This window comes from Notolepis coatsorum (genome assembly GCF_963971535.1).
Source record: "Notolepis coatsorum genome assembly, chromosome: 9".
Classification (NCBI taxonomy): Eukaryota; Metazoa; Chordata; class Actinopteri; order Aulopiformes; family Paralepididae; genus Notolepis; species Notolepis coatsorum.
The window spans coordinates 68,941,261-68,963,201 of record NC_140173.1 but is presented as its reverse complement, the minus strand read 5'-3'; positions in this window follow the sequence as shown (position 1 = coordinate 68,963,201).

Here is a 21,941-nt window from a genome sequence, read left to right as displayed (position 1 = left end):
TATGGCAATGTGTGAAAGTGTGTAACGATGTCACTGTGTGTGTGTGTGTGTATGTGATGTGTGTTTGTATGTGTCTAACTATCTGTCTGTCTGTGTGTGTGTATCTGTTATGTGTCTAACTATCTGTCTGTCTGTGTGTGTGTGTGTGTGTGTATGTGTGTGTATGTGTATGTGTGTCTATGTGTGTCTAACTATCTGTCTGTGTGTGTGTGTGTGTGTGTGTGTGTGTGTGTGTGTGTGTGTATCTGTTATGTGTCTAACTATCTGTCTGTCTGTGTGTGTGTGTGTCTTACTGGCGTCTAATGTCTCTCTGATATTTAAAGGCCCCCTTACGTAACCGCTCTAAGTCTGTGTGTGTACAAGTGTGTATAAAGTGTAGGTGTGTGCGTAAAGTGTACGTGTGTGTGTGCGTGTCTATGTGTGTGTGTGTGTCTGTGTGTGTGTGTGTGCGTGTATGTGTGTGTGTGTGTGTATGTGGTCTTCTGAAACCCTTGTGTTCATCCCTTGGGTGCTATGGGTGTGTCTCTGTGAGGGAAATGTTTACACTCCATATCTAGTTCTCATCTGGACTGCGCTTGTAATGGAAACACACTAATCATGAGGAATGTGAGGGTCATTATGATCGGAGCTGCCTGTCGCGTGTCCTGTCATTTCCTTCTGCACTTCCTGCCTTGCTCTCATCGCTAGTGAGAGCAACATTTATGAGGATACAGTACCATCCCAATACAGCTACAACAAATATATTACATATATATATAAGCATGTAAAGTGTATTTTCCACTACATATCCTCCCTTTCATGGCAGAATGCCATGACAATGCAAAGCGAGTATACATACTAATGATGTTTATACTAGCGTTATGTGTGTTGATTCTTTCCATACTTCAAAACACTTTCTGACCCCTCCCCTATAGCAACTCCCCCCAGTTACTGTGCTCAGAGACAGAAATACGTCGACCAAGCAGTGAAGATCACCGCTCGGGCCTATCTAATTCAGAGACCTACCAATCCGTAAGTCAATTCGAGGTATTCCTGTCATAAGGCCCACAATATGTCAAGCAAACTTCCGCCCTTACAGGAGAAATATTAACTCCCTGATGTCAAAAGTTGTAAGAGAGGTAAAAACTCAACCTATCGTGACTTACTTACGCCAGTAACTTCCCCTTCAATATTCAGTCTAAACATTAAAGGAAAAAAGGATCATATAAACATGATTATTTTACCTGAATGCAAAAACAACAACCGTGAATACCTAAAATGGCATGATTATAACAACCACTCTTTATCACTGTCCACTCAATGTCTCTGTCCCGTCCATAGTCCATGCCTCAGTCTTTTCACTTTTCCATCTTGCCATGCGCTTTCCTGATGTTACCACACCAGGGACTCAGGCTCGAACCTGCTTAGCTTCTAAGATCAGATCAACCGTGTTCAGGTTGGAATGGCCACAAACCAATCCTCTGTAAGCGAGGAAAGTCTGCAGCGAAGTCCTCCTTCTCCACCTCTGGGCTGCTCGTAGACCCACAGTCTGTCCCATCATCCGTCCAACACCATCTCGCCAGGCCAATGCAACATGTCCAACAGGAAAATTACAATTAGAAATTACCATAGATAACTGCTTGTTTACCCCACTATTCCCCTTCTAAATTTGATCTAGCCAAGCTCCATTGTATAGTCTCGTGCCAACATTTTCATAGTCATCTTACAAAACTATAATAGTTAACCTCCTAAAAGTAAACATTGAATGCACAACCAATTTTCATTTACCACACGTCAGTTTCAAATTCATTTGACACAATTAGTTGCTAAACCAGACTTGTGCAGTAACTGTCCTAGTGACATACAACCGCTTACTGGAAATATCCAATTCTATAATACATTGAAAGAAATGATGAATAAGACTCTTCAATTTGTTTGGTTCACTTTGACCACCACTTTGACCACCACAGGTTATTTGACCTTTAGAACCTGCTTGTGTAGGCAGGGCCGCCTGGGAGAAATGCGAGGCCCTGTGCGAGATTTAACGCGAGCCCCCCCCCCCCCCCCCCCCCCCCAAAAGGTAAAAAAAAAAAATTATATATATTTTTTTATACAGTCAACATATTCTTAAATAATAGCGCTGCCCGAGGCGGGGCATGATACAGTCAACATATAGCAAAAGAGAGAGCGAGAGAGAGCTCCCGTTCTACAGTCAATATACAGTGTACAGAGAGAGAGAGAGAGACACATTGGAAAGAAATTGAAATGCTATTTGGCCCTAAACAGAGAGTACACAGTGGCAGAATACCTGAGCACTGTGACTGAAGATCCTTGAGCACAGCCTAGCCATCGAGAAAGGCCGCCATAGGCAGACTGTGTGTGTTAGAAAGAGAGAGAGAGAGAGAGAACATGTGTGTTTGTCATGTGTGTGTGTGTTAGAGAGCGACTAGAGCATGTATGAGAGATTCAAAAGGACAAAGATCAACACTTAAATCCAACAAGAAGAGGGTCTATACCAGAGAAACCAAAGCAGCAAGGAGCCAATGGCCGACATCAGCTAAATAGGCTAGCCAGGTACTGTGACACCAGGCCACACACAGCTTTGGCCAACGGCCCAACGCTACCCAAGCTACACAAACGACCATTCACACACAGCACATGTCGTATCTCCAAATGTTGTGAAGTAGCATATGTTTTGCCTGGAAAAAAACATCGTTATTAACAAAACATTCGGAGGGGAAGGAAGGAAGAGTGGGGTAATGTCATGACATTTTCATTAATCTTACCTGCACGAGGAACGCAGGGCGAAAGGCCGCAACACAGGTCTCCACGTTGACGAAAGGCCTCTCGCTGTCGGGACAAATAAGCTGGCCAGAGCCTTGTCATGGTGCAGGCCCGACTACATCTTCTGTCAAAGATGATGTCGTAGTCAGAGTTCCAGGGCCTGCTATTCTCAAGGCTAACTGATAGCATCAAACGAACGTTCCCAGCTGACGCTAAACAGCTAACTGGCTAACAGTTAGCTCAATCAGGCACCTGGCTGTATGTAGTAGCCGCATAGCTTGCTTCTGCGTTAGCTAACAGCTAACAAGCTATGCGGCTACATACAGCCAGGTGCTCTCACCAGGCACACACCGTTAGCTACTAGTAGTAATATATTAGCTAGTCGACCAGTTTGGCTCCAGAGAGAGAGAAAGATAGATAGGTCAGGTCCACGGCGGGTATATAATCATAGGTTGACTCACCATAACGCAGTATCAATGAATGCGGCGCCAATGGTAAAGTTGGAAGGAGACTTTCTTGGCCCACGGTGTAATTTCTTCTTCTTCTTCTTCTTCGAGTACTTTCCGGCAGACTGGACACCTTTCGGCGTATTGCTGCCTAACAGATTTATCTGCTCACAAGTTCTCTTCTCCTTCTTTTGAAAAGACATCCACTCGCCTCGCCTCGCTCCTCTGAATAGGTTAGCTAACGCTAGTTAGCCTTTAGCTAAGCTAGCTACTAGCCGACATCATCATGGCTATACCATGACAAGGCTCCGGCCATTTGTCCCGCTAGCGAGAGGCCTTTCGTCAACGTTCCTTGGTGACCGACCGACTGATAATGACCGACCTCTTTCTTCGTCTTGGCTGGCATAACTAAGCATAGTCAAAAGCTGCACGCGCGAAATAGTCAAACGCAGCTGACTCACGCCGGCGTACTACACATGATGTAAGTAAAACCACTCCCTTCGTTGAAACCAATAGTATGTCTGCTGCAGAACCCCAGAGGCTGAGCTCCAATAGTGAGTATGTCTGCAGGACTGCAGACCCAGGAACAAGTCAGACACATTCTACAAACGTGTCTAATGTGAAATATATAAGCATATAAGCAAAACTAGATTTTAGGTCTTTGATGAAAAAGGGCCTCGCAAAAAAATAAAAAAAAATAAAAAAAAATAATAAAAAAAAGGTAATACATTTTTTTTTGCGAGGCCCCCCTTCCCGCGAGGCCCTGTGCGACCGCACTGCTCGCACACCCCCTGAGGCGGCCCTGTGTGTAGGGTACCCCTCTTTGTCCCTTAGATCCTCCCTTTGGTAGAGTACACCTCTTTGTCCCTTAGATCCTCCCTTTGGTAGAGTACACCTCTTTGTCCCTTAGGACACACCCCCCTCAGTTGCTAGTGTTTTGTGACTATGCAACTGCTTACTCGTGGCACTGAGCCCACTGGATGTATAGTTAATAAATCATAATACATTTCACAGCATAATTACGTTTATTCACTCAGTAATACAGGGCTCCCAAATGATCTTGGCTTCTTGATGATAATAGGAGTTACTTTAGCATTGTAGATGATTCACTCTTTGTAGTAAATATATCACTTTCTACAATGCTTTGAAACACTGAATAGCAGAAACAGGAATAATGAAAAAACTATAATATAAAACTAATATATATCTTCCTGATGCTTTCTTTAATTCCTGAACTTCACAATTCTGAGGAAACAATGTGTGTGCAGATATAACAATAGGTCGTTAGCACTTTGACACATTTCTCATGCTTTGCACAACATCACACTAGTACATCTGCTACATCTGCATATTCCCCACATTGACTTCATCACACTCCGTGGTAAATTCATCACAGCCGTCATGACTATCCTTATCGTTTGGCCCTCAAACTGGGGCACCTTAATGAATGAAAACCTTTATTTAAAATGGACACCACAGCTACATTGGACCAGTCACAATGAATAGACCAGTGTCGTATATTTATCTAAATAAAACCTGTAAATTAAACAATAGAAATTAGGCACATATATGAAATAGCAAAGAACTAGGTTATTTTCTCTTAGAAAAATAGAGACTCACAGCCATGCCAAATCGCCTGTTAGGTTAACCATACATTTGAGTCAACAAGAAGGCTGTTAACTGGCCTCAGTCTAAATGGTGACAGATGGCCAAAAGCTACCTTGAGATGTAAGGAGGGGAAACACTGAATACAGGTCAGGGAAGGACAAATGTGGATAGCCTTCAAATAAGCTGAGACCAGCAGAAAAACGTGTTTGTGTAAGGTTTAGAAGAGATTTTATGACTACACAGTCCCACAGTTCAAAAGAAGGGTGATCGTTTTATACAGATGTACTGAGACCACAGGATGAAACCTCTTTCCCCACACAACAAAGTGGGATGGAGGGCCCAATACTTAACTTTAAGTCAGGCCTGAAGGCCAGCACCCGAGTTCTGTTTACTTTAGCTAAGCAGACCAAACAGGCCATTCTGGGATACCCACTGTTAGGTTGAGTGGGTACTATATTTCCATCTGTATGAGGGTCGCATTCAGGGACACTTGGGTAAATCATTCTAAAAGGAAACTAGTTCATATCCCCTCTGTAAAGTCACCTTGTAACGCTGTTTCGCAAGACCCATATGACTGTCACTTAGAGGGGAGACCTTCTAGCCAATAGAAAAGCAGGCTCTCTGGGGTGACGGCACTGGATGGCGAAAGGGGGGGGATTCTCTCTTCTCTATAAAACCTGCAGGTTGAATGATGGAGGGGACACAGAGACACCGAGACGCAGAGAGACACGCAGAGAGACACGCAGAGAGAATGGAGAAGCAGTGACGGAGAATCCACCCCACCAGAGTTCGAGAATAAGAGACGCCCATGGCGTCGGCCGGGCGGGGCACTGTTTCAATATGTCAAAAACAAAGGACTGATGTTAACACGGAGCACCAGTGGTGGTTGCAAAGAGCAACCTCCACTGTGGTGTGCACCATGAAAGGGTTAAATGAATAAAAGAACTAAACCACAAAATACTGTAGAATGAGCAAACCCATATACACAACGTTAAGGGGAGGCGGACCAGAGCGAACTAGTCCCGCCTTCATTCAAAATATTCACAACAGCACACCAGCCCTAGCTTAGCCCATTTACCAAAAAAGGTAAACAAAGCCCCCCCCGCACTACTCCCCCAGTATACCGATTGACCGTCAGTATGAATGGTTGAGAGGAGAGAAAGCTGTAGCAAGACAGACCTTCTCATAGCAGAGTGACAGAACGAAACAATAGCCCACTACACAGGGCCGCCTCAGGGGGTGGGGGGCCTCGCGTTTAAATTCGCACAGGGCCTCACATTTCTCCCAGGCGGCCCTGCCCCTATACTAGTACTACAGCCTAGCGTGAGGCGATGTGGAACCCAGATCAACAACCGCCTGCGCACAGACACGCAACATGTTTACCATGTCGGCTGGACCCATAGCCCCACTACCCGACACCAATGTGGATAGGAACTAGCCAGCTGAGCCATAACCCGCCGTTAAGTCCCATCCTGCAGTAATATAGCTCTACTGCTACACCGCCGAGCTCACGCATCGGCCCCAGATGGGGACACCGTTCCATAGACCCCGCCGGAACACAAGGTAACATACCTGGCTAGGCTACCTAGCCACGGCCTACCCTGTTGTCAAACTCCGGTAAGCTTTCAACATTATGACTCTGATCTTTTTCATCCTGCTAGTTACGTATGGTGCATGCAGCCGATACGATGGAACGAAAATAGAGGAAGAGTGTTTGGTGACCAGAGTCATGGTTATATAGGCTACGCCTCCATAGGGGCGGGGCCCTCAGGTGGGGTGCATTTAGTTGTTCGTGGGGTACATTAGGTACCATAGGAGATAAGGGGTATCTCAATAGGCTAGAGCGGGACGCGATAGCCATACGATATATAACAACTCTTCAGGGTTATCTGGCCCATTTAGGAAATCCCTGAACATGATATTGCATTGGTTTGTGATAGATTATTAGTTACTGGGTATTTCAAAGTACCTCATCTTTGGTACCATTTTGAAGCTAACAACTAGGGCTTTCCAATGATATAAAATAAGTGTATGATTATCATCATCATTTTTATTATTATGGTTCATATTGCACTTGAACTTGTTGAAATTAAACTTGGAAGATAAAAAATTATTTGCAATCACTTTCCTTGCTTATTTTAGCGTATGTGTAATGAATGGAATTTAGACAATCTTGTTGGCAATATAGAACAGCTGAGAGATTAGAAATAGCATCTATTGTTCAAAAGTTATGAATTAATTAATGAAACTAGATTAGATAAAAAAAAAGATTGTGATGGTAATTATAAAACGTTCATGTCTGTGTTAAAAAATTTCTTCAAACTTACCCCATTCTCTTCATAGAGCCTTGTCTTCCTCCATACTCTATGCCGCTCTAGAATCATCTTTCCTGTGTAGATAAGTAGCGTGGGTCTTCCTGGCTGTTACATCCCAATGTATATATTCCCCAGTGTGTGTCTCCATGTGTGTGTTCTCCATTTTGTTTCCTCCCTCCAGCCATTGTTCCCTTCACCAGTGGTCCCTGCCAGGCTAATTCTTCCATTATTGCAACACAGCACCGATTGGTGAATGGCTTTCCAGACTCCAACACTCAATCCACACCCCCCAATCATGGATCACCCCACACCTGTTAAAACATGGCTTCTCCCTTCAGTCTTTCTCTCTCTCTGGCATGAGGCTAGGCATGTTGTGTTTTTGGTAAACCTGTAAACTTTGACAGTATTGCATTTCGTTTATTGCCTTTGGTGCTTAGTAGTAATTTCCTTGTGTGTGTATGGCCACAGAGAGAGCATTGTCAGCCATAGTTTGTTTTTGTATATATTCTGCTTTTGTTTCTGTATAATTAATGTGTTTTTCTCTCTTTCTCAGGAAGCACAGATGGGGTGAGCTGCCATTTCCTTTGGACATTGTTTTCTCCTGTTTTGGTTAGGTAAGAGTAGTTTAGGTAATGTAATCTCTTTTACCATAGATTAGATTGTGTTTATTTGGAGTATAGTGGTGTTTGTTTGTTGTTTTCACCCCTGAGCTACATGTGCTTCCTTTGCCTCTATTCAATAAATATCATTGTTGTTTACAAACCTGGTCCATCTTTTCTGTCAACCAACTGTTATGTTACAGCCCTTTACCCTTAGACACACAGGGGTCGTAACACTGGCCCTTCCTGGCTCTCAGCTGTATGTTGTTAGCCAACGCTAAAATGGGAGCTAGCGTCCAGCAGCAGGCCTTGTCGTCAATTCTAGGTTGATCAAATGAAATATGTTATATATACGAATATGACCCACTAATGAATACACTAAACTAAATACAGCAATGTGGCTATTTGAAAACACTGCATTTGCGTAATAAATACGTCAATTGTGTTCACGTTAGTCACACGTTAGCTCAGCAGCTAACACACCGCAGCCTGGGTGAAGATAGTAGTACACAGCGCTACTTTTGAAAACAAGCTTTTTGAGTGGAAAATATGACCAGAATCTCTGGAAAAACATCTCACAAACCATATAGACGGCCATAAACGTTAACGAATGCTATAATAAGTCCAACAAATTAGTATAAACAGTACTTACACGGTCATTTCGAAATGCACAAGCACGCGCCGATTCCCCGGAGAAATGTATTCTTTGACTGGACGCTCTGGGAAAATGTACCGAAAAACTCGGCCCGGCGTCAAGAGGGCCATTTATATAGTTAGCATCATGGGTGGGGGGGGGGGGTAGTTTTTCTATGCTTTGATCGCCACCAACGGAATACGCTACACAGTATATTACAGACACACGCTCCGATCGCAGGGAAAGCATTATCGGATCAACGCAAGATTGATAACATATAGTCCTTACCTTGTCTATGATGTACTGGAAAAAGAATAATCCAATTATCTGATCACCATTCCAAATATTGATCGCGATCATGTTTCCAACGTAATCCACCAAAGAACACGAACCGGGGGGGCCCGACCCTCGTTGGTGCATGTGTTATAAGCACTTGTCTTGCTGGAGTATTTAGACACCGCCCGCACACCACAGTTTGGCCCAGACAACAAGCCACATCGTTTCAAATGGAGTGCAATAGCGCAAGGCATTAGGCGGCGGTATTGGACGTTTGCGATCTCAGATCCATTCCCAATGATAACATCAGGCTGGATGGATGAATTATGAAGGGAAATATCAAATAAAAGAAATAACGATGAAAACCCGACTTTTCTTTGGTTTGGCACCCAACGTTCGACGACTTAACCCGAAACATGTCGGGTCTGGCGTCCAATGTGTTAATAATGACTGAAAAATATAGGCAACATTTGTCAAAGTATTAACTTAGTGCAAACAAACAAAATAATGAAACCTTTCTTTTTGTGTGGCCACATTATAGACAAAGGCCATCAACATAAAGTATGCATATGCTCAACCAGCACTAGACTTTCTTATCAAAAAGGAAAAGTCACTGTTATTTAAAATAAATAAATCATGTGTACTAAATATATATTTACTTTTTAATTGCATGAAACATTATGAAGTATTCTCTTATGCCGCTGTGGTACCATTGACTGGAATTTCATAATCAATATGTCTGTATATAGGAAATATATGCAAAAGCCTTGTGTGCCTTTTGGAACAAACTGAGTCTCAGTTTTCAGTGCTAGATAGGAAACCATACTGGAAGACAGTTGGAGAGACAGGGACAAGTCATAAAAGCCCCATTATGCTAAACTGTTTGTGACACCTTCAAGGGGAGTCTTGAAGACCGTTGGGTAACTGTAGGAGCAAATCCCCCACTGGAGAACTGTTTAAATCCATACAATTATAGATTGGAGACAAGCACACTGTTGGGTTATCACTGAAACTGCAAATATCTGTTATAAATGGTTAATTCAAAGAATGCCTTAAGTACATATATGACTAGAATGATTAGATCTTCTGTTGACTGTAAATTCTATGTTAATGTGGTGATCACACCCCACTGGGTGCAGAGGGCAGACCAGCCCAGACTTGTTAAGAGCAGAATGTATTTACAGGATGTTAGACATGGAAACTAATTCAAACAATATCATATTAATCTATCTGACTTATTAGATAAAAGGATTTGAATGTCATTTAGAATGTAAACAGGTTATGAAAGTAAGAGTGTTATTTCTAGGGCTGACCCCTATTAATCGATTAGTCGACTAATCGGTCGAAAGGGGCCGTAGTCGACTGGCCAACCTCTTAGTCGAATATATAAAAAAAAAAAGTATTAACTTTTTTTTTTTTTCTTTTTTTTTAATCATTCTTTCCAAAAGAAAATAGGCCTAGAAGCGTGGCTAACGCTAATGGCACGCATACCAGAGGCTAACTGCCTATGAAAACAGGCACAGAGGCACTGAAAGAGGATTTCACCCATCTAATGAACAAATTACCTGCCGTCATCAGGTGCGCCTGCTCTGTCGAAGCTTTTAAATCCCTGCTTAAGACTCATCTTTTCTCTCTCTCCTTCAACCTACCCTGATCTCACCTGGTCGGGGACTGACCTTTAGATTAATCTGTCTAGTTTAGTTATGGTACAGGGTACTACATGGTACTACTGGGTAGTTTACTACAGGGTAGTTTAGTTAGGGTACAGGGTGCTGCATGGTACTGTGGGGTACTGCATGGTACTGCATGGCACTGCGGGGTACTACATGGCTCTACATGGTACTGCGTGGCACTACATGGCACTACATGGCACTATGGGGTACTACATGGTACTACAGGGCACTACGGGGTACTACATGGCACTACAGGGTACTACAGGGCACTACAGGGTATTACATGGCACTACGGGGTACTACATGGCACTACAGGGTACTACATGTCTGCTCTTTTGCAGCACCACAAACATGGGAACTCTCTAACTCTTCCCCCCTCCCCCCCTCTCCCCCCTCCCTCCCCCTTTCCCTCCCCCCCTCCCTCCCCCATCTCTCTGAGTGCCCGTCTCCTGGCGCTGACTAAGGTGATGGATGCCTCGGGGTCTTGGCCAAGATTGTAGTGACTGCTCTACATGCACCTCCGAGGCCTTGGATCAGTTATTTACCGTCGTCTGTCCGTGGTCCTGTCAACTGATTAACAGCATTAACAGACTGTTAACAGATTAACAGTCAACACGGTTTCATTGCTGGGTTAAGTACTTCTATTCTATTCACATAATATGCTTACTTCATATATCTACTCCATTCACATATATGCTTACCACTTGTATCTATTGCTATGTCCGCCCACTACAATCACATGAGCTGTCTAACGCCTGTCCCGTCTCCCTGTCCCCCTATGACTTGCTGTCCTGGAGTGCTGACCGGAGTGTCGGACATCCCGTGATGAAGGCCGGGAGGTTGCGACCCCCTCTGCGTGCCCCCCTGTCTCCGGAGGTCTCGTAGTGGTGACCGGAGTGCCGGACGTCCCGCGATGATGTCGGGGAGTTCGCGACCCTCTCTGCGCCGCCCCCTATCTCCCTGTCTCCGGCTGTCCCTGAGCAATGACCGGAGTGTTGAATGTCCCGTAACTAAGACGGGGAGGACGTGACCCTCTTTGCGCCGCCCCTGTGCCTCAAATAGATCCGCTGTCAGCTCTATCTTTAATCTTTCAAAATGTTCAGTTGCTATCGCTATTTGCTTTATCTTTAATTTTTCAAAATGTTCAGTTGCTATTGCATGCACTCATCTGTGTTTCACTACACACATGAGTGCATGCTTACCAACTGTCCGTCTGCAACACTACTATCACCAACATCTAAGAAGGGAGATCCCCCCTTGAATGGCCCTTCTAAGGTTTCTCTCCTCCACACTGCCTGTGGAGCTTTTTTCCCTATTGTTAGGTTTTAGTGAGTTTTTCCTTACCTTCGCGTGGGGTATGTCTGGGAGTGCTTGCATTCTTTAATTTTTTATTTAAATTTTTTGCATTCATCTAAAAATGTTTGGACCTTATGGTGTTCTTGTTCTGTTCTTGACTTATTGTTATGCTTTCTTCTTGACTTATTTAAAGAAGACCTGTACGGCCCATGGGGACATTAACGTGTGTTGTCGGGCCTTATAAATAAATTTGATTTGATTTGATTTGATGAACACACTAGACTAGACAAATATCAAGATGTATCCATCAGTGGACCAATTGCATGCTTTTGCAGAGGACAAGAAGCCTTCAGTCGACTCCTTCAGACATTAAGCACCCCCCAGAGCCCAAAAAAAAAAAATATTATACTTTATTTTTTATTTTTTTTAAGTCGACCAATAGTCGACTAACGGCAAATTTTGGCCAATCCTAGTCGACCATCCAAATCCTTAGTCGGGGACAGCCCTAGTTATTTCACTCTTTTTGTAAAGCTTTAAATATTAGAACCATTAATTCAGTCTGGCAAAAGCAGGCTTGTGATATTTCATATAGGCAATTTAGTATTAAAATATAGACAACGCCACATTGGGTTAATGCTGAATATATATGTAACTCATTACATTAAAGCTAAAGGTTCTAGTGTTAAAACTGCCAACTCATCGAGAAGCCACAGCCCAAAAGGAGGGGGCTACAGCCAGATCCCCCCTGGGGCTGCAGAAACCAACCATGTAAGCCCCAACAGAGGAACGCCTGTTGGTAGAATCAAGAAACCGGATTGGACCAACTTAATATATGGACGTGCTATTATTGGTTGATGCCATAGTATAAAAAGGAGAACGCATTGTTAGAGAGAGCAGGCCAGACCCCCCTGGGTCTGCGTCCTCCAGTCTACTGATCCACTGTTCTGCCAGAGACTATGCTGTTTGCCATACATGTGAGTAAAATCATGGAAACCATTGTTGTTTAGTGTAACATGTACAGATCCCTATCTGTTGACCAGGTTTACTCATGTGTAATGCTCAGTACATTCTCTCTTCATCGGACATAACATGACTACTGTTTTGTGTACAGACTTGGTTGAGGTGTAAACCTCAACAATCCTTTTGTACAGCATGTTTGACGTACTATGAAATAATCCCTGTATGTAAACAACATTTTATTCACTTTGAGCCCCGCGGCAATAAATCATTTGAGTTGAACTATAGAACTCTTGTAGTCTGATTGCACGTTTTATTCTCTACTGGCTATTTGGAGTCAGATGAGGACCTGTTTCTATCATTGTCCTTCTTCCCTCTAGTTAGCAACCTCAATGCACTGTGATTAACCCTTAGGTATTGACTTAAATATACCACACCGCTTTTCACTGCATGGTACCTAATCGACTCGACTCGCTTTTGCTTTTTGAGAGTCTTGGTAGCCGTATTTGAAGTGACATCACAAGAGGAAGTATATAGTCAACTGTAACATGGCTTTGGAACCTGGAAAAACCCTGATGATATAATATAAACGAACAGCCAATAAACGTGAAGTTATCTTTAAACCTCTGTTGTCAAGCCTCATCAATATACCCCCCCCCCCCCCCCCTTCCCCACTAATGGAACTGGTGTCGTGGAGTCACTTCGCTGTGAACGTTTCCACGGTTAGCTTGCGGCTAACGCTAGTTAGCTTAGCTCGCCGCTAATGTAACGTTAGCCTAGCTCGCGGCTGACGCATCCCAATAACCGAACAATACACACATGCCCCCAACCGTGGAGGTCGTACCGAACGGTGTACGGTTCGAATGCGTACCGTTCCACCCCTAGTCGATACACAGAGGAGGTTCTCGTAATGTCCAGGATATACAGGGGCATGGAAGTCAGACAGACGAGGTGAGAGCAAGAGCAGTTGTCGTCAGCCGGGCGTAGGTCTGAGCAGTACTTTGTGAGCAAGGCCTGTGTCTCCAGGTCTTCACTAGCAGGTCAGTGTCTCCAGGTCTTAACCAGCAGGCCAGCGTCTCCAGGTCTTCACCGTACAGGCTAGGAGAGAGGATGAGAACAGAGATTAGGACAAGGTCGATGAACAAGAGATCCAGGTGAACAGCAACAGAGTAGATAACTCTGTATATAGTAACGTGACAAACGTGGTACGAGAGTTTACGATCCGACAGCTTCTCTACATTCGGGGTGGGTTTATATACCCAGAAGCACTCTGCCTCCAGACCGTAGATCAGCTGTCTCGTGACACACCACCTGTGACTAGTTAATGATAATGAGAGCAGTAGAGTGGTGACGAGAACAGAGAGAGGCAGGAGCACTGACATGGTAGGACCATGACACCGGCAGTCGTGGCACAAGTCTCCCTCTGTAATTTTTCAGATTTTACATTGAGATCTGAACATATTTGAAGCAGATATGCTTATTTGAATCTAGTTAAACCTCAAGTCTCAGAGTGGAGAAAAACAGAAAATCCAATCTAAAGTTTGGCTGCATTTTTAACACCTTGCCAGTCAGGTACTAGGTGTCTGCCTTTTTTAAACAAAATGCTTTATTATTTAGATATACTATAACTGTTAGCTGTTACAGTAAATATGTTCTTATACATTAAAACTGTGATAATGTGGGAAATATATATATAATTCTTACACATTTCATTCATTTTCTCGCAATCTGACTTCCAGAAATTAGTCTCTTACCGCTGGACACGGTCACTTATACAATGACATGCAAATTTCTTGATTCTGATTGGCTGAAACAGTGAAGTTGCCGGTTGTTATTTAGTATAACCAGTGTTGTGCTAGTTACTGAAAAATAGTAACTCAGTTACTTTACTAGTTACTTCATTTCAAAGTAACTTCGTTACTGTACTAGTTACTTACACCCAAAAGTAATGAGTTACTGTGAAAAGTAACTATTTAGTTATTTAAAAAAAAAATTCAAAAGAAGATTGCTCCCGAGTCCCATGCCCCAGATACTCAAAATCGGTTGATCAACTTGAGAGTTTCCATTCACATCACCGAACTCTGCTAAGCAATGTGGTCTAGATACAAACACAAATCCAGTGGCGGCTCTACCACTAGGGGCGCTAGGGCGCCGACCCACCTGCTGGCCAGCTGCTGTTAAATCAGAGAAGAAGACAATAAAACTTTTTTATAGCCCTATAAATAATATAAACATGTTTAAAATTAATAATATTTACTCATTTTAAGTATGTTTGTATTTCCAATGCACAATATAACGTTATTATCTAAATAAAAAAAACATCGTTTTCCAGAGCAGGAAGTGACATCACGTTTTTTTTTTTTTTTATTATTTCTCGGCCCGGGCTATACGCGATAGCGCTCTGAGTGCGCGTCACAGTTTGATCGCTGTCTCCGTCACAGCCAATCAGTGCATACGGCGTTGTGCGTTGAAATATGACTATTATGTTGGAATCCGAGCGCGATTTGAAGCGGTCTAGAAAGCAGCGTGAACTTCCGTGAGAATTTTCATAGCCGCATTTCGCGGAGACGCTCTCTGATTGGCCGACGCCAGTATTTTTTTTCCATGGCAGAATTTCACAGAGACGATCTCTGATTGGCCGAATCCAATTTCTAATGTTCCAATTCTAGCTTCTAGCTTGGTTCCTGGTACTAGGACTGTTGTTTGTCTTAGAGCGTGCCGTGCCGTGACTGCAAGTTCTTTAGACTGTTAAGCTTAGGCACTCTTTCAAAGTTGGTTAAGGTTAGAGTTTGTCATCTTAGAGCATGGCGATAGAACGCCAGGTAGTTTGCAGTCTGTTCGAGCGGAAATGGACAAAGGAATGTACTTGTTGAGTGTTGTGCTAACGTCGACGAGCTCAGCTGAGCTAACACTTGGCTAACAAGCTATATGGCGGATTACACACGTCTATCAAGCTCTCCTGCCCTGGACGTTTCAACTAAACAGTGAGTCTCTCTCTCTCTCTCTCTAACGTTAGTAGTACTAGGCTGGTGCGGGCTAACTGGCTATCGTTCTGGCAGCTAACGTTAGTAGTACTAGGCTGGTGCGGGCTAACTGGCTATCGTTCTGGCAGCTAACGTTAGTAGTACTAGACTGGTGCGGGCTAACTGGCTATCGTTCTGGGAGCTAACGTTAGTAGTACTACTAGGCTGGTGCGGGCTAACTGGCTATCGTTCTGGGAGCTAACGTTAGTAGTACTACTAGGCTGGTGCGGGCTAACTGGCTATCGTTCTGGGAGCTAACGTTAGTAGTACTACTAGGCTGGTGCGGGCTAACTGGCTATCGTTCTGGGAGCTAACGTTAGTAGTACTACTAGGCTGGTGCGGGCTAACTGGCTATCGTTCTGGCAGCTAACGTTAGTAGTACTAGACTGGTGCGGGCTAACTGGCTATCGTTCTGGGAGCTAACGTTAGTAGTACTAGGCTATCGTTCCGTGATTTGTTTACTTGGTAACACGGGTTGCTAAGGAATTTAGGTTCGAGGTTGAAGAAATCTCTCTCTCTCTCTCTCTCTCTCTCTCTCTCTCTCTCTCTCTCTCTCTCTCACAAACAAATGTTGTCCCGAGTCGATATAATAAGAAGTGCGCCGGTTGAAGGAACAGCCTTGATGTCGCCGGAGCGTTTCATTATAACCATTATAATTCAAGGGTACTACGACTATGCATCCACCTCATGGTACCAAAGCACCTCAAAGGCGCTTAAAACAAAATTACAAACATCACAAAACAAACTGGTCAGACTACTACTTGACCTGAACCCCAGAACCCACCTCACCCCTGCCCACTTTGACAACCTAGGATGGCTTAGAGTAGACGACAGAGTACAGCAACTTGCAATGGGCCTGGTCTACAAGATACACTATACAACTAAGGTACCCATGTACATGTCAAAATACTTCCCAAAGGTCAGTGAATACCACAACCACTACACCAGAGGAAGCTCAACAAATCATGTAAAACCCAGATTCGGCTCAAACAAGGGACTAAACACGTTTCGCAATTATGCCACAACAATGTGGAACGCCCTACCCAAAGCTAGGGGTAACAGTACTGTATATTTGAATACCGTTTATGTCACAAATGTATCAGTACTAAATACCTATATGTCCCTATGTCATAAATGTCTATATGAATTGAAAATGGGGGACCCTGATGGAAACAAGACAAACGTCTTTCTCAGGTCTGCATCCCCTTAACAATTGTATGTATTGAGCCGTACTGTATTGTACCCATTCTGCAATCTGTTAAATAAAGTTTTCATTCATTCATTCATTCACCATCTTGCAAGTTGCAACGTTGTTTAAGATATCAATCAAAGCATTGCAACGTTAGAATAGTTAGGATATCAATTGTGCATGAAAGGACTATATTTATATTGTTTGATTAGTATTATGAGATTCCCTGGCAGATTTCGTACAGTCAAAATCCGTTGATCAACTTGAGTTTCAGTGAACACATTGCACTCACCAAAGTCTGCGGTGGTCGAGATGTAGTAACGTTAGTCCAGTTGACTCCAGCAGCGCCTCAAACATGTTCTTTATCTCGTTTCCATGTTGTATATTAATTATCTCTCCAAGTAGTTGCTAAATGGTTTGTTAGTTCATTACTGCGTTCTTTTTATGTAGATTCATAGCGAGCGTCCGCCTTTTTGTTTACAATAGAGAGGGTCTATTTCTTTCCATAGCCGCATTTCTGGTTTGCGCATTTCTGATTGGCCAGTGGCCACTGACTGACGCTCTCTGGTCAGAGAACGTCAGAGAACGTCAGTCAGTGGCCAATCAGAAATGCGAAAACCAGAAATGCGGCTACGGAAAGAAATAGACGCTCTCTATTGTAAACAAAACAAACTCAGGCGAAATCAAACGGAGTTAGGAGGACGCTCGCTATGAATCTACATAAAAAGAACGCAGTAACGAACTAACAAACCATTTAGTAACGGTAACAGCGTTACTGAATTTAAAAAGTAATGCGTTAGAGTACTAGAACGGCAAAAAGTTACTTCGTTACTGTAACGCGTTACTTTGTAACGCGTTAGTCCCAACACTGAGTATAACACACTCCACGTGACCCCAGATCCCTCCCACAACCGAATTACTTTATTTTTTCTGTCTGAATCAATCCGCCATAGATAGAAAAATGGAAGTATGAATAGCTTTTGAATGAATCCTCCAAAAAAGATAGTCCACTGGAATATGTTAGTTTGTTACATACACATGGATTATGTAATTCATTTGTCATGACTCATTGTGAAACAAAAGTTTTTTATAAAAAAAATTTTGGTCAGATTTGATTGATTGATTGATTGAAAATGTTATTACCAGATTGCAGAATGGGTACAATACAGTACGGCTCAATACACACAATTGTTAAGGGGATGCAGACCAAAGAAAGACTTTCGTCTTGTTTACATCAGGGTCCCCCATTTTCAATTCATCATAACATATATGACATACATGACATACAGATAGGCCGTACTTTCCTGTTGTGAGGATTGGCCCATTCCCCGCCACACGCTTCTTCAAGGTACTGTGATGATTGGTCCATTCCCTGCCACACGCTTCAGGAGCGATTACCAATTTCCATCACGCACCTGTTGTAGTTTGTAATTAGCGCTCCAGAGGCTTCATATACTCTGGCCTTCTATCAATCGTTGTTGGGTCGTTTTGGATTACTACTGCTATTGCCTGTTCCCCCCCCGTTGTTGTGCCTCGTCTACTTCTTCTCCAGGACGTCTTTGGAAGTCGCTGCTGGTGTATATCTCGATCATCCGTTGGAGCTGTGCCTCGTTGCCCGCTTTACGCGTTTGTGCTTTGGTGAGTTTTTGGAAACAAACCGTTTTGGATTATCTGTTTTTTGTGTGTTTGGATAACACTGAAGAAATACCGTTTTTGTTTTGTACTGGACTCAGCTAATTTGTGTGTTAGGATAACACTGAAGAAATACCGTTTTTGTTTTGTACTGGACTCAGCTAACTTGTGTGTGGTACACCGAAGATCAAGTCACTTGTGATTTATACTGGACTCCGCTAAGGAGGACTGAACTGCACTGCCTCTGTGTACAGTTGGATTGATTATTGACCACTCTCTCTCTCTCTCCGTTTCCTCCCCGAGTTGGATCCGGGAGTATCTGCAGAGCCGCAGAGGTAGTGGCGCCTACGCCGATTCCCCACCTCTAAACCGGGAGGATCTGCAGAGCCGCAGACAACTCTGCCGAAGGCATTCTCCTTTTTGTTAATTCTGATTTGTTATTTGGCTCATTTTTGATTCTGTAATAAATACGCCCTAGTGTTTGGCTAACTCTGAACTACCTGTCTGTGCCGTGCTGTTGGGGTCGGTTTCAAACCATAACACCTGTGCTGGACCTCCGCTCCGCGTCGGGCCTAACAACCACCCCTAGGCATGATCTAATTCCTATAACACACTCCTGTGCGTGATGTAATGCTTAAATATACGTCATAGATTGTAGTCTGTGCAGGTTTTGGCGGTTAATAAGAGTCCCCTCATAGGGTGACCATATTTTGATTTCCAAAAAAGAGGACATGCTGGCCCCAGCCTCGAGATACTTAATGATACTTTGCACAATCGAATCGGGCATGGCCACCTTCATTTCACTATGTCTTGTGTACTGTACTGTATGTGATGAATAAACCTCTTGAATCTTGAATCTCTACTCAAAGTTTACTCAAAGATGCCTTTATTGTTTTAACATATGCTTGGAAACATGCACCCAGAAAAGCGGCAATTTTCTTTTTATACTTGAACTTGACTGCATACTTTTTTTGCAAAGCTTATCTTTATACGTTATGCTTATAGCACATGCATAAGCCTGGTCTCTTTTGAAAGATAACATTCTGAAGTTACTAATGCAAAAAAGGAAAATCACTTTTAGTGCTAATGAAATAGAGTAGCATATAGGTCTGAACTTGAGTTGAACGTGAACTTGTGTACTCACATTTTTCTGCAGTGGTTGCAATATCCCAAATTTAACCACATAACATGCGCCCAGAAAAGTGGATTTTTTTTTTTACTTGAACTTGAGGACTGCATACTTTTTTTGCAAAGCTTATCTTTATACTTTATGCTTATAGCACATGCATAAGCCTGGTCTCTTTTGAAAGATAACATTCTGAAGTTTCGTACACAATAAAGAAAAATCTCTTTTAGTGCTAATGAGTAACATAGGGCTGAACATGAGTTGAACTTGTGTACTCACGTTTTTGTGTAGTATAGTTGCAATATTCCAAAATAATATATATATATTTTTGTATAAGCTGGAAAACACCGCAAATCCATAGCCTGAAGGGACATGGGCCTGAAGGGACATTAACGTGTGTTGTCGGGCCTTACAAATACATTTGATTTTGATTTGATTATCAATAAGGTAGGATATCTGGAACACACAAACACACAATTTTTTAAATCACATGCCATGAAACTCTGGGACCTGGCTGAATTTAAGGCCCCGTTTAGACGAGCGTTTTGTGAACAGAAACCGCAAAAGTCATCTTGCGGTTTCACTTTTAATTTTACGTTTAGACGAGCGTTTTGGGATGGAATTCTGCGTGCAGACGATGCTGTAACGACTCGAGACGACGGAGCCCCACTGTCACACGATTGGCGCATATGTCACATGACGTGCTGTGAAGACCCGCCCTACTCTGCCTCTGATTCGCAGACTGTGGATGGGGAATGTGATTGCACCAAAGCAGAGTCACTCACAGACAGTGGGTCCACTCACGCCGCGGGACAGATTCTTGTGTATTTAACCCTTTCACTGCCACACGACAGCCGGTTGTGTGATAGTAAAGGGTTAACCTTCTGTCGTGTGGCAGTGAAAGGGTTAAAAGTACTGCCAATGTAGCCTTCAGGTGATCTCCGTTGATATAAGTCAGACATACTTGCTTTGTTTACGTCTCGGCTACTGGCGCATACCTGCTACCTGTGACGTAAGCAGTACGCGCGACCAGAGCCGTGACAACCCTTTCGTCATCGTTTTATCAGATTTATACGTTTTAACAGTTTAGACGAGAGCGCAAAGCTTTTGCGTTTCTAGGAATTCCACCCTGGAAGGTAGTCTCACTTTTTTGCGGTTTCACCCCGTAAAAACGCTGTTTCCGTATAAACGAAAGGCACATCCGAAAAAATATTTTTGCGGATTCACCTGCTAGCGTTTCCGTCTAAACGGGGCCTAAGACTGCACAAATCATGTTTAAAGCACGAAACAATTCACTCCCGGCCGGGTAACATCCGAAAAAATTTGGTTATAGAGAGGGGGGTTACAATTTAGAGGAGAGTCTAACTTCAAGAAACAGGCTGTTCATTCAACAATGTATGTGTATTTCAGTTTGTGGAGTGAATATGAGTTGCATAAGATAATAGAGTGTGAAGGTATACTGAATGCTGAATATCTGTATGTCATGTATGTCATATGTTATGATTAATTGAAAATGGGGGACCCTGATGTAAACAAGACGAAAGTCTTTCTCTGGTCTGCATCCCCTTAACATTCTACATTACATTCTACATACATTCATTCTATACTCCTGCTTGTTTGTTTTTTAATCTGTTTATTACTTGTTTTTTATTATTATTTATTTTCAATTTATGTTCGAAATAAATAAATGCATTCATTCAAGATATTGTGTGAGTCTGGCTCTGGCCCCTCGTGGATCTCGCAGCTGTGCCCGCACAGTGCAATACTCCAATTCAACCATTGGCAATTCAGCCATTGGGTGGGTGGCGCTGCTGAGCGGCCCTCACAGCGCGGCCGTCAGCGCGCGGACCTGAGAGCGCCGCTGGCTCTGCGGCTCTGCAGCTCCATGCTTCTCCGGGAGTAATCTGGCTCGCCATGTAAAAAGTCGCACACCTGACATATCGGCATGTAACTCGAGAACCGAGGCACGGATTTTGGCGATTCAGATGGCATTCGATGGCGAAAAATGCAGTCCCAAGCCTTCAGATGCTCGCAAAGGGCCGTGAAACTGAAACTGAAAAACAATGAAACCCCGGACATTCCCATGAATTTATAAACCCCCCCCGTGAAAAGAGGACATGTCCGGGCAAAAGAGGACGTTTGGTCACCATACCTGTAGTATCCCCTTTACCCCCTTTCTAACCACAAAAGGATGTGTGGAGTGGATCTACATACCTTGCTGGTCCAGCACAGGAAAGAACACAAACCGAAAGATGCAAGAGAAGTCTCTGAATTATATATACTAGGACTTTAGGGCAAGAGTGTGCAACCAATAACAGAAACTAGAAATTAACCATTGTGTGGTGTGCTCTTTTAACCCTTGTGAGGTGTTAAAAACAACCTATAGTCTCGCTCTACTGTGAGC